The sequence below is a fragment of the Mustela nivalis genome (genome assembly GCF_964662115.1).
Source record: "Mustela nivalis genome assembly, contig: HAP1_SCAFFOLD_330, whole genome shotgun sequence".
In the NCBI taxonomy this organism is placed as follows: domain Eukaryota; kingdom Metazoa; phylum Chordata; class Mammalia; order Carnivora; family Mustelidae; genus Mustela; species Mustela nivalis.
The window spans coordinates 499389-513907 of NW_028136316.1; the positions used below are offsets into that span (position 1 = coordinate 499389).

General features: G+C 48.3%; 2 long non-coding RNA genes across 2 annotated transcripts in view; both read right to left on the reverse strand.

Annotated features, from left to right (window-relative positions):
- Window positions 1-14519, reverse strand: part of LOC309857080 — a 155748-nt gene that overhangs the window by 117330 nt on the left and 23899 nt on the right. The window lies entirely within an intron of this gene.
- LOC309857082 overlaps window positions 3609-14519 on the reverse strand; it is a 33290-nt gene continuing 22379 nt past the window's right edge. Inside the window, exons 2-3 of the long non-coding RNA XR_014307470.1 lie at window positions 10785-10906; window positions 3609-3650 (exon numbers count right to left, since the gene is read on the reverse strand). This is a non-coding gene — a long non-coding RNA (uncharacterized lncRNA). The remainder of the gene's footprint in view (window positions 3651-10784; window positions 10907-14519) is intronic.

Consider the following 14519-nt stretch of genomic DNA (forward strand, 5'->3'; position numbering starts at 1 on the left):
AAGAAGAGGATGGCATCTGTGGACTGACCAAACCGGCTCCCTTTCCCCATAAACATGCAGAACATGTGCGCCATGTGATTAGATGGGGACAGAAACAAAATCTCATGGCTTTGTGTGGTTAGAAATGAAAATCTATCCTGAGGAAATCTGTAGAGAGGGAAAAGGGGGGAAGGGAAACAGTCTATACTGAGAGAAGGTAGGGCTGTAGCAGAAGATGGTTTTGCTTCATCAACAACTAGGCTGTGGGTCTTGTGCCTTTCCACTGACCACCCCATTGCCTAATCTGTTTGGCACAGGATGCTGATCCTCAGGATTAAGGGAGAAACATATGGGGGACCCCTGTGGCACAGTGAGGGGATCAATTCCCACTTGACTTACACCAGGAGACTTGAAACCATACAACCATTGCCATCATCCAAGGCTGATGATGCTGATTTGAGACACTCTGGGAAAAAAACTCGAGAAAGAGGAGCAGGGTAATGAGACACTCCCCCACCCCACAGGGGTTTCTGCTTCCAGGAAGAAACAGACCCAAGCATAGGAGGAGTGCAAGAGAGAAATCTGAATACAGGAGGCAGAACCCACCCCCCACCTGCCCCGACTAATTCAACATAGGTTCAAAATTTGACCCAACTGTCAATCCAAAATTTACAGGGGCACCTGGGTGGCTCACATGGTTAGTCAATGACTTTAGCTTGGGTCTTGATTCCAGGATCCTGGGATAGAGCCACATATCAAGCTCCCTGCTGGGCAAGGAGTCACTCTGCTTCTCCCTCTACCTCTCCCTGCTACTCCCCCTGGGGCCTGCACGTACTTGCACTCTCTCTCTCTCTCTCTCTCCAATAAATAAATAAAATCTTTGAAAAAAAAGAAATCCAAAATTTACTAAAATAATTTAATTGGCAAAAATAAAAGGAGGCCGACTGGCTTTTGTGCCTCTACATCATAGGTTCTGAATGAACTCTAATGTTGCTAGGAGGCACTGGTTGCCTAACCTTAATGGACTTACTACGAGGGCTCAAATCCTGTTTATAGCAAATATAATAACCATATTTTCTATCCTCTGTATTTAATGCTCTGACATCTCAGGCCTTCTGACTTCAGAGGGACTGTCCTTGGCAGGCTTACTGAATTCCTAGAGATGGTCAGCAGCTTGCCTGCCAGCAAACCTTTCACAGGTAAAGCAACCAAATCAGAGGCTTTAACCCCAACCACCTCTTGTAAGAAACTCTTACACTCTGGGCCACTATGCCCTGCCCTGATCACCCCAGGGGTAAGGACAGACTACTCCAGAAACCACTGTGTCCCAGAACCCACTGAGATGACACAAACTAGGCAGTCTTAAACGTACTTACCCGGATTCCCCTGCCCCTTCGCACGGAATCCATGATAAAGGGTCTTCCCCCTATTGTCCCTTCACTTCCTCTTTCTCCTGACCAAGCCTGGTGCTCCCGGGGCGGCCCTCCATGCTCCCAGCACCTCCTTTCATGGGATCTGTGAGTCCAAAAACACTTCTTCCGTTGTGAGAGTTACTTGTATATCTGCCTGTCTTACCATACCTGATTAAAATAAACCCCAGTCCCCTTAAAACATCTGAGACACCTGGGGGGCTCGTTGGGTTAAGCTTTTGGCTCAGGTCATGATCTCAGAGTCATAGGATTGGGTCCCATGTCCAGCTACATGCTCGGGGTGGAGTCCACTTGGGATTTTCTCTGCCTCTGCCCTTCCCTTCCCACCACCACCCCCTACCCCTGCTCCTTTTCTATCTCTCTCTCTCTTGCTCTCTCTTTAAAATAAAGAAATAAAGTCATTTAAAAAACCATGAGGGATGGGGCACCTGGGTGGCTCAGTGGGTTAAAGCCTCTGCCTTCAACTCTGGTCATGGTCTCAGGGTCCTGGGATCGGGCCCACATTGGGCTCTCTGCTCAGGGGGGAGCCAGCTTCCCCAACACCCCCGCCTGCCTCTCTGCCTAATTGTGATCTATGTCAAAATAAATAAATAAAATTTTTTTTAAATTTTTAAAAAATGAGGGAGCCCAACCAATTTAAATATGGTGAATACTTCGCTATGATAGATTTGGCCAAGATGTTCTGATCAGTGCCTATTTTAACATCCTCACAGGCATGTGTGCCTCAACCTTGAAGGACACATGATATACCTTGTTATACAAAGGGCATCCAAACCGCTCTGCTATCATAGGCAACCTTTGTGGGTAGGAACTTACTACACCCATCTTTCTCGCGGAACATAGGTGTGACATCACATTTAAGACATCCTACTGTGGGACGCCTGGGTGGCTCAGTTGGTTGAGCGGCTGCCTTCGGCTCAGGTCATGATCCCAGCGTCCTGGGATTGAGTCCCACGTTGGGCTCCTTGCTTGGCAGGGAGCCTGCTTCTCCCTCTGCCTCTGCCTGCCACTCTGTCTGCCTGTGTTTGCTCTCGCTTCTCTCTCTATGACAAGTAAATAAATAAAATCTTTAAAAAAAAAAGACATCCTACTGTGAGGAAATTTATTTGGCAAACTTGTTAAGGACCTACAAATGCGGGGGTTCCTGGGTGGCTCTGTCAGTTAAGTGTCTGCCTTCAGCTCAGGTCCTGATCTCAGGGTCCTGCAACAAGCCCTGCATCAGGCTCCCTGATCAGCGGGAAGCATGCTTCTCCCTCTCCCTCTGCCCCTGCCAGCCCCTTCTATTCTTCTCTCTCTCTCTCTCGTGCTCTATCAACTAACAAATTAAATCTTTAAAAAAGAAAAAAAGGACATAGAAGTCCAACATCTTTCAGTACTTTTTGGGTTCTGAGGCAACATATTCCTTGTTTATAAATTTTACAGAAGCCCATTTAGGCTGTTACTTGTCCATGTGCTCACAATGAAGGCAGGAGGGTCTCCCCTCAACAAAAGGCAAGTAAAAATGACCTGTTGAGGGTGATGGGGTGGCTCAGTTGGTGAAGCATCTGCCTTAGTTTCAGGTCCTGATCTCAGGATCCTGACATCAAGCCTGGCAGGGGGGTTCCCTGCTTTGTGGGGAGCCTGCTTCTCCCTCACCCTTCCACCCCCTCTTCCAGCCAGAGCTCTCTCTTAACTACATAAATAAACTCGTTTTTAAAAATTCACCTGTTATTGCCCAGGAGAAAAGGCTTCAGAAGCCTCCTCTCTCCTTCCTGGAGTCCCTGGACCACCCATGCTATCTGTCAATTGTCCATGGGATCCCAATGCAAGAAACAGCCCTCCTTGGCCCTGGGTTATAGACCATAAAAGCAGCAGTTGCTGGCCATGCACTGGGCACTCCTGGAAACAGAGTCTCTCTGTGTGTGTGTACTCGTGTATTTGATAAATTTGGAAGACTAAAACGAGTTGATGTGTTCCCTAGATCAGATATACAAAGACACCTGACCCTTGTGAAAACCTAAAAGCATTACAGACATTATTGGAAGAATCCTTTGACCACAGCCCCCAAGCCCAGCAGTGTCTACTGTCCTAACATAGTCACCACTGTTCTGATATCTGGGTGGCTCAGTCTGTTAACCGTCTGCCTTTGACTCTGGTCATGATCCCAGGGTCCAAGGATCAGGTCACAGCTTCCCCTGCCCAGTGGAGAATCTACTTCTCTCTCTCCCTCTGCTTCTCCCCTTGCTTGTGTGCTCCCAATTTCTGTCAAGAAATAAGAAAGAAAGAAAGAAAGAAAGAAAGAAAGAAAGAAAGAAAGAAAGAAAGAAAGAAAATCTTAAAAAAAAGAAAAAGAAGTCACCACTGTTTTCACTTTGGCAAATACTTCTGCAGTCTTTAAATGACCCCTTTTTTTGTTAAGTCATAAAATACTATGTTTATTAAGCTGAAAGCAGAACTGCAAATAGTTTACATTTTGATAAAGGACATTTGGGGTTAAGGTAGACACACAGAGTGACTTTGGATCTTCAAAGCGTGGTCTCATCTCTGGCTTGACAATCATCTATTTCTTTGAGAGGTCTTTGGCTGCCATTCCAACCTTCTTGGCAGGATACAGTACATAGGGCGTGTATCTGGGTAAAGAATCAGAGATAACATTTAGAAGAAGGTGCTCCGACCCATCCATTTCCGGTCCAGGTGGGTTAATAAGAGACACAGCTGTGGTTCTGGGCTTGTCATCTTTTTTTCCGGGTGTGGATCCCAGGGTAGCATTCAGTCGTGGTGGGCCTTGTTTCTTAGGCAGTTGTCCCCTTCCTCCTGAATCTGGGGGTTTCATGTCATGAGCAGAGGAGTTTGGCGATGGAAAAGCTGAATGAGATTCCGCTTCTAGAAACTGGACAAAAAGTCCTGAAAAAGAATGATTGGCCACAGCTTGGTGATTTGGCTTCCCTGGTGCATTGGGGGCGCTTCTGGATCCAGGCTCCCCAGTCACCCCCTGGGCACACCCGTGGGCTCTTGACCACGCAGCTGCCGCAGCTGGTCTTCTTGGATCCCCAGTGTGCTTGCCATCAACCTCAACGCTTCTTGCCGTTCCGCATCAGCTGCCTGGAGAGATCCCACGAAGAGTCTCCTTAGGAGGGTTTTGTCCACCATTCCTTCAGCCTTACTTACTAAGGTCAAGAGTTTCTTCTGTGTGTCCTCCAGTATTTCCTGCTGGACCTCATTCTGTTTCTTGAACTCTTAGAGTTGGTCCTCCTTCACCTCCAAGTCGGCATTTGTTTGATGCCATCGTCCCTGTAACGACTTCAGTTTTCCTTCTAGGGTGTCTGCCTTTTCCATCCATTCAGCGTGTTCCAGCTTGAGGTTCGCTAGCCTTCGATCATAGTGCCTTCCCTCTTCCTGGGAGGCGGCAAGCCGGAGCGCAGCTTCCTCTTCTGCTGGGTGACCACGTGCAATTGCTCCCGCAGCAACTCAACCTGCAGACTGGCTCCATACTTGCCCTTTTCCATGGCAGCGGAAGACAAAACGAGTTTTCCTGCAGGACCGTCACTTCCTCTCTTAGCTGAGCCACTTGGTCTTCTGAAGCCAAACGTTCCGGGCAACGAGAATCTTGGGCTTCTGCAGCGAGGTGCCATTCTCTCTCCAGCTCCTGGGTTAGGTGCAATCTCTCTCATGTAACTGGTGACCCTCCTTCTGGTGGTCACAGGTTTCCGTTTCTGTTTCTGTGCCAACACGACATCATCTCTCTCCTGTTGACCCACAACTGCCTTTTCCTGCTTTGACTGAACGGCGTCCATATGCCGGTTCAATTCCCCGCTCTCGCCCTGTTCTTTCTCTCGCAGCAGTTGCTCCAGAGCAAGTGCCTTCTCTTTCATCACAGCAGGCTGGGATTCCTCCTCCCTCCACATCTTTGAAAGCAGCCGATTTGTCTCTTGCAAGGCCTGATTTTCCATGTCCTTTTCTCTACATGTTTCCACCATCTTTGCATTTTCCTCGTTCCGCCGACACACATCCATTTCAAAATCTCCTATCCTCTCCTTCAGTCTGGTGAATGCCTGCCTCAGCAGCTCATTCTCACTCAGTTGGCCCCTGAGCTTCTCCTGTAAAGAAAGCAGTTCCTCACTTTTTGCTGGGATTCGGAGCTCCTGAGCCTGAGGGAAATCTTGTAGAACAGCCTGTTTCTCCTTCTGCTGCTCCATGTGGGAATCGGAATCGCTCTGTTTCTGTGGCTTCCCTTCTCCTTCCCCCGTAGCAGCCCCTGAAGCAATCCATCTCTGCTGATTTCCTGGAGGGTTTGAATCTTTTTATCTTTTCCTTGCCCTGATTTTCTGAGCTCTTCTACCTCCTCTCGGAGCACCTGAGAAGACTCACTCACTCGGTCAGATTTCACGGCCTTCAGAGAGTCGGCTGCCTCTGCAGTGTCGCTGGAGGGAGGGAGGAAAATCGCGTCAAGGTTCCCTAAAAGGAGGTCCTTGGCATTGCAGAGCTCCCCGATGCGGAGCTGAAGTTGTGCCAGTTCCTTCTCTAGCTCTTGTAAGTGTATTTCATGTCCTTGGTAAGTGTGGATCTGGTCAAGAGATGTCGTCTGTGGTTTCAAAACCTCGCTGTTGGTGCAAGCCCATGCCTGGAGTTGTCGCAGATCTCTCTGAAGCTGGGGTGATTCACGCTTCATATTTTGGACCGTGGTCAGCACCTGCTCTTTCCACTCCTCCATGATCATCACCCGCTGTCTTAATGTGTCCCATTCCTGTAGAAGCTGCTGGAACTGATCAATAGAAACTCCTCCAATCGCATGACCAGTGCTGGGTGTCTGCAGGATTGTCATTAAAGTCTGGCATTTTTGACTTAACGCATCCACTTCCAGGTCTTTTTCTCGAATAATGTGTGACAAATTCCGAATCATTTCTCTAAACACCTCTATGTCACTGCTTTCTATTCTAGTGGACAGTTTTTGATTTTCCCCTTGCATCTTCTGGAGTTCTGCTTCTTTGGCAGCAAGTCGATTGGTCATTCTGTGATAGTTCCTTTTCAGATAGCTATTCTCCCTCGTCTTCTCATTTAGGACCACCAAGACCTGTTCGCTTTTCAAAGTACACTCTTGCAATTGGCGCTGAAGCTGTTCCATGTGCGCATTCTGGCAGTGAGAAGCCACAGAGATTTTCCTAGAAAGATCCTGAATTTCCAAATCCTTTTGCTGGATAATTTGAGTGAGTTTCCCAGTCTCCTCTTTGGAGAGCCGATCCATCCGTTGATAGTCTCTAAGTTGTTGGTGGTGCCGGTCAGGGAGGTCTGCTAGCTTCCACCAGTGGGTGTTTTGCAACCCCGCCACCTCCAGCTGATGTTTGTCCAGCTCCCGCTTCCACCGCTGCTCTAGATCCCTGATGTGACTCTTCAGTTTCCACAGTCTTTCTGTGTTGATGGTATTTGGTCCCTGGGTAGAACACTGGCACAACTTTTTCCAATGAGTCACTTCAGCCTCCAATGTTTCAATCTCATGGAGGAGTCTACTAATCTGTGTCTGGGTTGAGATGACATCAGCCAAATCCCTGGCATCCCCAGGGAAAGTCCCTTTCCCCAGCACATGTCTCTTAATATCGATGTCCCTGGTCAAAGAGGTCTGGCTGCTGTCCAAGGCCCCTAGGGAATGGCCTAGGCCAGAGCCCAGCCTACCAGACCAGGAGAACATCTGACGGTCATACAACTGTACTGGTCCGCGGTACAAAAGCATTCAGCCCAGTCAGACTACCCTGCCAAGTGTCCTAGAACCCCAAGCTGTGCAAGGCTAAGAATCAAAAGCCTACAGGTGTTTCCAGGCAACACCTGCATGCCCCTCCCCCGACCCCTCCTGTGAGCTCAGGTATGCCTAAGCATACAGACCTTTCTGGGCAACACCTGCATGCCCCTCCCCCACCCCCCTCTCCAGGGCTCCCTTGTGCCTAAGCATAGAGACATTTTCAGGCAATGCCTGCATGCCCCTTCACTACCCCTCTGCCCCCCCACCCCACCTCCTGCCGCTCACTCCCGCGCACCTCTCCTGGTCAGGTAGCTCCAAACAGCCAAGGCCCCCTGGCCACTGGTCCGGGTCCCTGTCCCCACAGCTCATCCCCACAACTTCCCACCCAGGCCTGGACCCCTTGTCCTCCTTGGTGCTTGTCCAGGGTGTGCCCCTAGTGCATGATCCCGACTGACTGCACCCAGGTGCTTGCCCCCAGAAAATGCACATGGCCCTCTACTACCCCCCTAAGTGGGATCACAATACACAAAGTCCTGTGGTATGGTCTTTCCACCCAATAGTACATTTTTCATTCTGGTGTAAATTACAGGGTCACACACATCCATCCAGCTAGGAGAGAGGATCCTCAGAGCACTTCACAGAGGTCTCTATCCGCACAGAGAATGGCCCTCATGGAGACTTTGTGTATTTCCAGCCTCCAGTGGCTCCAGAGTGCTCTGTCCCTCCTTGCCCCATCAGTTCTGCAGGGACAGCTTGGTGATAATTTGCTCTAGGCGGTTCACTGGCCACTGCCCACGCTGCGCCTCTATCACCTCCCGCAGCTGTGCGCCTAGACCAGGCAGGCATTAGGGCAGAATGGTGGACACGCCTGGTCTGCGGGTCCTCCGCCTGCACAGAGTGGCAGGTGTGCAGCAGCAGAGGCCTGATTCCACCCCCCTTGCCAGTCCTGACTGATGCTAGTCCAGGGGATAGGGTTAGGAACCGCGCTGGCAGCTGTCCCGCGGGAGCCCCGCTGCCCACCCCATCGCCACGATGAAGAAGCAATTCTGCTGCGTGAAGCAGCTGGCCAACCAGACCCTGGCCTGTAAATACGCCCATTCGGGCCTGGATTGTGCCAGGTGAGGTCAGGAGCGGGAACGGGAGGGCTGGAGGCTCTCCTGGTGGCATGCTCACGTCCCCTGCCACCACCACGCACCAGGCACAAGGGGTCCTGGTCTGGGTCTGCGCCAAGCCACAGACTGGAGGCCAGCTTGGGCCAGTGCCAGAGTCTGGGAAGAACTACTTGGTGGATTGGCCTTTCCAAGACGCCCCCTGCAGGGGATGTCCACCGCCCTCTGTCCTGGCCATGCCCAGCATCGCCCTGGGGGGACTGCACCTGAGCCTTCCCCTGCCCCCCACACCAGGGTTTGCCCTGGGCAAAAACTCTGGGCACTGATGTGCCTGAGGCCCCGTGGACGCTGTGCTCTGGGGGAGGTGTTCTCTGCATTTCGGGGGCACCCTACCTCTGCAGATCCTCAGCTTCCAAGTGCCTAATTGCAGGAAAGAATTAATTGGAGGTCCGGCCCATAGGATCTGCCTCCGGACTTCCTGCTATCCATGGAGGGACCGTAGAGGTGCTGCTGCCTCCAAACCCAGGCCCCTGGGAGGAAAGAACTGTGGAAACGCTTTGAGCCGAATTTTAGGTTTATTTTTCTTTTTATTTTTTTAAAGACCTTTTAAAAAATCCTTTCTCCCTCTGGGTTTGGATGCAGCTCCTCTCCAAGTTTCTTTGGTTTCTGCTTTAACGCCTGACAGGAAACATTATCCACTATGAAATGACAGCAGACACCAGGGTTTGTAGACCATCTGGCTGTTGGAATAGGAATCACTCACTGGTGGTTTTGAGAGCTCCTGGAGGTGATGGTCATATGCCCAGTTTTCTGGGGCACAGCTTTCAAGGTCCTTAGGGCTGCAGGCTGTACTGGACCTACTGACTGTTTATTCTGGATGAGATACCAAAGTGTGAGTCTTCCACAGCTATTGCTCTTTTGTTTTTTCCCCCAAGGACTGGGTCAAATGGGGAGTGAGGTTTGGCCAAAGCACATGTGACAGTTCTGGTGTGTGTGTACCAAAATGCTTTTCCTTCCCCTCTCATTTTCTAAACTTGCAATTGAGGGTTTGCAGGTCCCTCCCCCATAACTTTTCGCTTAGTGGCTTTGTTTTGTGTTTAATTTGGTTGCTACTCCACTCCATGATCTTAGTGTGCACTGACCCTGTTCCAGAGTTGATGCCTGTCCCCTAAAGCCTAGCAGTGCCTCCTTTGCCATCATTTGTAGGAAAAGATAGAAATAATGCCAAATGGCAGGTAGACAGGGGAGCAGTCCTAGAGTTTTGGAATGTAGGTGATGTTTGGTGGGGTGAGGTCCAGAGCCGATGTCGAGAAAGAGTTCTTGAGACCTCTTTGGTGCAAAACAGTGGTTTTATTAAAGCACAGGGACAGGATCCGTGCACAGAAAGAGTGGCATCAGTGTTGGGGGGGGGGGAACTGATACACCCTTGAAAGGTGGGGGAGGTAAGGAGAGGGAAGGGTTTCAAAAGAACTTTCCTATGCTAAGGAAGACCTACAAGATACTGGAGACCTTGCCATTGTCAAGTGGCAAGTATCAAGTAGTTTTACCCTCTAGCAGGGAATGAACATGAAGATGGTTGGAACAGACATTCTTTTATTTCAAGGGGACTTGAGTTTTTTAAAAAACCCTTTGGACCGATCCAAAAGACCTCCACTAAATCTGTCCTACCCTGTGCTATTTGCCGTCCTTACTACTGGCAGATAACCTTATCCTTGGAAGGGGTACCTAAGACTCAGTGTACCTGGACCAAAAATGAAAATGTCAGATGTATTCCTGATCAACCCAACTATATGACACGAAGGAGAAAACAAACCTCGGGACCAATTTGAAAGGACGTGGGGCTGAGAGGAGGCATTTCTCCAGTGGCATCTGTTCCTACTGCACACGATCTGCCCCCGCATTCTGATCCAGCTCCTTCCGCCACACGATGGCCACTGAGGTACAGGCACCACTGACTGATGGACCAAAAAGACCTCCCTGAGCAAGCACAAGGCTCTGTACCGAGAAACACAGGAGCAACCTGGACTTGTGGGACCTGCAGTCTATTCGGTCCTGCTTCTGCCACTAACCAGACCCGTCTCATTTCCTGTGAGGGAAGTTAAAACTGTTCTTGATCGTTAACTGAGCAGGTGAGGAATGAAATCAGGGAGCAGCTATGAAAGGCCTTTGTACATATCACTATCACCAGCCTTGCACATCTCTAAACTGCACTGAAGACACTGTCACGCTGACAATAAAATCTTCGTGATTGTGAATACAGCAGACACGGGGGTCTAGCGCTCACAGTCCCACTGGCAGGGTCTTCCACTCATGCAGAGGACACGTCGAAAAGGGTTTTTATCAGGAGCCCTGTTGATAACAGCAAAGGATGAGAAGCCAGGCACCCATCCTTCACCGGGGCCCCGGTGACATCAAGTACGTGGCTGACGGCGGCAGCAGGCGCAAGTAGCTGGGGACAGGCATGGGAGACAGGCAGTCACCTCCTAATATATTTTCAACATTTTGAACCAGGCGGCCACATTCACAAATGAAAGAAGAGGGCAAATGTTCACTTACCTTTAATCTCCAGAAGGTGGTCTCCATCCCAGTCCCAAGATTTAGAATTTGACCATGACATTCTGTCTTCTGCAGAAATGCCCTTACCAGCTGACTGACGCCATAGACTCGAGCAAAATATCCTGAGACAGAGACACAGAGACAAGTTATCGCTCAGTGCGATCAGAAAATCCCTGCAGAGCCCGCCCTGGGAGAAGAGCCTATGGGGATTCGGCTGCTCTTCTTTGGGGTCAGGGATTTTCCTGTGCACTCATGGGAGAAATCAAGACTTTCACATTCTCTTCTTTTTAACTTAAACCTGCTGGAACCAAAGTAACTACAATATATTTAATGATTTAATGGTGGAAATAAAGATCTTAGAAATAAAAATGTCCCTTGGGCCACCTGGGTGGCTCGGTTGGTAAAGCATCTGCCTTTGGCTCAGGTCAGGATCTGCTCCCTGCTCTGCTGACAGCCTGTTTTTCCCTCTCCCTCTGGCTCTCCCACTCATGCTCTCCCTCTCCAATAAATAAATAAATGAAATCTTTAAAGATTACCATAAAATGTCCCATGATTTTACACAGGAAAGACAAGTGTTTTACATCAAAACATCAGATCTTAATGTTCCTCTTCGAAATATGATTTCGTGCCCAGGTGCAAACTACTGAGGACTCAGCTAAACATCAACATGCGAGATCAAGGTGATATAATATTTTGCGGTCAGAATATGGGGCAGATAAATGTCCAAGCAAAATGAAATAAAATAAAGCTGTATTTCTTACCATGTTCCCTTCATCTCCAACCTGTGTGGGTAAAACTCTCTATGCTTATAAACTGACCTCACAGACTGACTGCAGAAGAGGAAGGCACGAGCAAACATTGCCCCCAAAATGGACTTATTCAGCTCCAGGGTGAGGGGCTTGGGTAAAGGAGATGGCGAATAAAAGGGGGAAAGGAAGATAGAATCTGTGTTCTACAGCCCTGTTGCTTAAAGTGTAACTATCTTAAGAACAAAACCTCAGCAGCATTTAGAAATGTACTGCAATGTGATATAGGAGTTCTGTGTATATTGATTCTCTTAATAAATCATTTGAGCTTGTAGTTTACAGGTTATCTTGCATTTTATTTCTAGGAAATCATTTTTGTTGTATGTTATACAGTATCATCCACAACAGACTGGATGTTGAAACAAAAACTGAAAATATGCTCACCACACCCTACTTGGGAAGCACTCTGGACATGCCAGCCCATGCAGAGAGAGAAGGCAGGCAGGCTGCTGACTCGCTGCCTCAGGGCACCCAGGTCCCCAGGGCTCCAAGGGGCAGCCCCGAAAGCTGCCTCAGGAGTCCCGAATGGAGGCTTCAGGCCTCTTAGGTAGGCCTGGTTCCATCTTCCTAAAGCCTGGGTTCACCCTCAGCTCAAAGGAAGGTCCTTGTCCTTACTGTCACTTTAAACTTTCTTTGCATTTCTTACAAAATCGACCCAGAGGCTCTATCTTTTTGGCCTGGATTCCCTGCATGCCCAAGGACTTTGGGTCATTTGGCTAATTTCTCCATCTGATCGAGAATGAGTCACCCTCCCATCTCAAATCTTTTCATTGCCTTCCTTGATAGAAAGGACTTGCAGAGCCTAAAAGTGTTATTATCACTTTAATATGGCCAAAAAGGTGATTCCTTACTTGGACAGTTCACTGTAAAAGATACTAGAAATGGTTTTTAAGCATATAAAAATGATCCTTAATTTCAGCCCCCAAATAAGAGGAATACAATACCATAAATATACTGTAAGATCACATTTTTCGCATAACAGATGAACCACAATGAAAAGTTCCCTGTGTTGGTGAGGATGTTGGGAAATGAGCACTTTCATATGCCACCGGAGAGAGTGAACACTGGAACTCTCTCTTTTGAAGAATGAACCCCTAAAACCTCAGGCTTCTGGGCTGATGAGGGGACATTGGGAGGGAGGGAGTCACTTGCCTCTGTTCATCCTGGAGGCCTTCTCCTTAGACAGTCTTATAAAATGCTGGATGGAAGGTTCATGCCAGTAGCTGATGCTTACTGCAGACCGAGAGGGAAAGAAACGAGGCAGGTAAGGGGAGGTCAATAGGTTCGGGCCCAGTTCTCAGGAAGCAGGTCAAGGAGGACAATCAGCTACCTCCAAAGGTCAGCAGAGGCGCATTTCGTGCACCATTACAAACCTCAGCAGACTCAGCCATCTGTCTTGGTGCTCACGTACACCCCTCACCGTTCCACCCCTTGCCAGTGGCTGTTTCTTCTCTTTATTTGCTCAGGTGCCTAACTCCCTTCCCAGGACCCTACAGAGCACAGCACCTCACCTCATACCTCACCTAGAAGACCTGCCACCATTTATTCCCTCAGCAAACTCACTGGCAAGAGCCAGTCAGACAATTCTGCTCAACCACAAGTTCTAGGTCTATGGGAAAAGAGCTCCAAGATTGTTTCCTAAAACTCACTTGAATGACTTCCTAAGCCTTTCCCCCAGCTCTGTAATAGGTACCACTCCTTCACATCCCTTAGGCAGGTCGCAGTGGGAAAACCAGGAACCAATAAACATAATAGCTACAACGTAGAAAATGGTGCAGTAGCCTGAACTCTGATCTACACAACCTGGAAAATGCTATGGTAGCCTAAACTCTCCCTGGTGTACGCTACAAGGAACCAAAGTTTTAGTGTTCTAAGCCAGGAGCTGAAGCCCAAATTACCAGTGAAGTCTTCTGCCAACTGTGAGGAACCAGCCTTAGGGAAACAAGAAGTAGCAGAGGGAGCCTGGATCTCTAAGGCAATCTGAAGCCATTTTGACCTTTGCCCTTCAATGGGTATCTTGGGAATTAACAAACATCTTTACCATTTAAACCAAACGGTATGTGCGGTCAGCTCTTGGTTTCAGCTGAGGTCCCGATCTCAGGGTCCTGGCATCCAGTCCGGCACTGGACTTCATCGTGAGTGGGGAGTCTGCTTCAGGATTCTCTCTCCCTCTCTCCACAAATATCTGTTTAATGGACACATGTATAAACGCGCTAAATTGTTTGACAGGTAAATTTTGTATTATAATATTTTAAAAAATGCTGTTATAAGTGAAAACCCAACCCTCCAAAATTTTTAGTAGAAGCTAATTTAGTTTTCAACAAATTCTCACAGTTACCAAAGGCCAAAGATTGTATTTTCAAACACCAACTGTAATAGAATTAAAAGCAACTTAACAAGACAGTTTTCCATTTAAGGTGTATTGTTTAGCAATGTCTAACAGCAGGTATTTCATTCTCATCTACATGGTCAAAAAAAAAAAAAACACAGTCAATACATTGCTCAGTAAGTATACTCTTGGGCATTTATTCTAAAGAAAGAAAAACCTATTTTCACACCAAAACCTTTACGTAAGGGTTTCTAGCAGCTTTATGTGATCATAGCCCAAAACTGAAAACAACTCAAATACCCTACAATGGGTGGATATTATAGCCACAGTATGTCCACAGCATGGAATACCAACTGAAGAGTAAAAAGGGATAACTAGTAAAACACATAATTTGAATTCACCTTAAATAAATTATGATTAAGTGAAAAAAAATCCACTCTTAATGGGTAACATATATAGGATTCCATCTACAAAACCTTCTTGAAATGACAACATCACTGGAGAGAGTCCAGATGAGTGGTTGCCGAAGAGGCTGGGAGCAGAGGACTGGACTGTAGGGATTCTTGTGACGGACTTCCTCTGCATCTTCACTGTGATGGT